We start from the raw sequence: 2,441 nt of genomic DNA on the forward strand, positions 1-2,441 counted from the left end.
CCTTCTTAGATTTTATTACATTCCTATAATGCTCTCTCTCTCTCTCTCTCCCTCTCCCTCTCTCTCACTCTCTCACTATTAACAGAATTACATATATAGATTTCTTAATCTGTTTGTGTCTTTGTGTACGTTTGGGTGTGTGTGCATGTATGAATTTATACGTGTGTATGTATGTGTGTGTTTGCATGTAGATATATATATATATATATATACACGCACACATATATTTATACTCATACAAACATTCAAATATACACACCTACACACACATATACGCACACACTCACACATACACACATTCATGCACGATATACATAAATATACAGAAGCAAGCAGAGACAGACAGGGAGGCGCATAAAATATATACTTACATTTATATATAATACGTTGAAAAATGTATGTGTTCATTTACGCGTGTGTTTGTATATACACAAAACCACACACAGAAACACACTAGCACAAACACACACACACACTTATATATGGAACACGTGGTTAGCTATTTATGAAAGAAAAAAGCGCAGGAGCTCATTCGTCGAAAACTTAACACTAAGATAACATTGGAGGAAATTGCCAACAAATGAAGTCGCTTCAGCAGCTATTAGCAAAGCTGCTCTGCCAATACGTACAGAATTATAATACATTATAATATAATATAATATAATATATATAACATATCCGTTCTATTATAAGCACATGGTCGGAAATTTTGGGAGAGGGGGTAAATCGATTATACCGATCCTAGTGCCTGACTGATACGTATTCTATCGATCCCTAGAGGACGAATAATAAAGTCGACCGCAATCACAATCTTAGAAGGTAAAGACGGCTAACTAACCGCAATGTTATATAATAACATGTAAATATATTCTTTTATTCTTTCATACGTTTCAACCCGAAGACTATTGCGATGTTGGGCCCCGCCAGTATCATTACCTTTTTAACGGCCATTGTTTGTCGCTTAGTTTTGATGAATAAGGGAGTCTGATATGGAAGCCCTTTTTGAGTTTCTCGCCGTGATGTAGATTTGTCTAGGTGCTTCTTAAAGGTATTACCCGGTAGGATTTGAGCTCAGCACGTGGAGTAAGAAGAAATGTTACTAAGATTTTTGTCCTATGAGCGAACTATTCTGCCAGCTCACCGTCTTACATTAAATAATAGCAAACGTAAAAGTAGAAGAATTATCAGGTATATCCCACCCTGTAGCTTAAACGTATTCACACATATTAGTAGGACATTTCTTATAGTGAATAGTAAACTCTGTTCTGCATCACACAGCTATCACTAAATCTTCAACAACAATTCTACTAGGGTTAAATTCAAATATGAAATAGAAGCAGCGCTAGTGTAATAGGCATTATCGACCACATATACTTAACGTATATGCATTGTGTATTTACCGGTAGGCTGTGAGATGGCGTGGTGGAGATAACTCTCTCAAAGCGTTGAGTGTTAAAACACCTGAGAGTAATGGACAGGCGAGACAACTCACCCCAGATCCCATTCAGGATCGTTAATATATGTGCTCGATAATGTCTACTAGAATCAGTTATAGTAATGTGAGTAACGCAGCATTACAAATCTAGAATCACAGCTAGAAATTTATAAACGATATACAATCAGCGTTGCTGAGTGCAGTTTCAGAAACACGACTGCGTGATCTTTCGATAGAAATTGCCTAAGTTGCTCTATAAAGCAGATGTTGGATTGGTAGAACTACCACACGGTAAAAATGTACAACGAGGTAATCTAGAATATTTTAAGACAATACGTGTGCCTGGTGGTGGTAGTGATGGTGGTGGGAGGCTGGTACGTGTCTTCCTTTTGTGTAGAGCTATTACAAAAGGAGATAATCATTTCTTTATATTTGGCAGGATTACAAATTTAAAATTCAAAATTAAGGAATTATAAGGCAAGATTACTAGAATTCATATATACAATTCCATATCTTTATTTGTTCACTTCTTACACAGAGCTTAACATTTATATATATATCAATACACACAAGCACACACACACACACACACACACACACACACACACACACACATACATAATACATACATATATACATACATACATATATATATATATATATATATACACACACACATATACGTATACATATACATATACATATACACACACACATACACACACATATGCGTGTATGTGTCTCTCTCGTTTCTATGCTATCTGTCACGTTCTTTGGTCTTCTCTCTCTGCCTTCTGCTTATTCCTCTCTCCTACTACTGACACGTGATCTGTTGTCTCTGTTTCATCTCTTCCTTTTTGCAACCAGCTCACATAGCGAGCAGTCGCATTTTTCTCGTCTCCCGCTCTATTCACTTTTCGCTGTATATCCTTAGGATACTCTCCCAGCTTTGAATATTTTCGTCTCCTCTTTGGCCCTGAGGCCTTATTTTGTTCTTTTATTCATA

General features: G+C 36.5%; 1 long non-coding RNA gene across 1 annotated transcript in view; it reads left to right on the forward strand.

The window, feature by feature from the left end:
* The first annotated feature begins 2,219 nt into the window (after window positions 1–2,219).
* LOC149133366 (uncharacterized) overlaps window positions 2,220–2,441 on the forward strand; it is a 3,916-nt gene continuing 3,694 nt past the window's right edge. Inside the window, exon 1 of the long non-coding RNA XR_016243773.1 lies at window positions 2,220–2,441. This exon is cut by the window's right edge and continues 70 nt beyond it. This is a non-coding gene — a long non-coding RNA (uncharacterized LOC149133366).

This window comes from Octopus bimaculoides, chromosome 11 (genome assembly GCF_046866305.1).
Source record: "Octopus bimaculoides isolate indiv1 chromosome 11, ASM4686630v1, whole genome shotgun sequence".
In the NCBI taxonomy this organism is placed as follows: domain Eukaryota; kingdom Metazoa; phylum Mollusca; class Cephalopoda; order Octopoda; family Octopodidae; genus Octopus; species Octopus bimaculoides.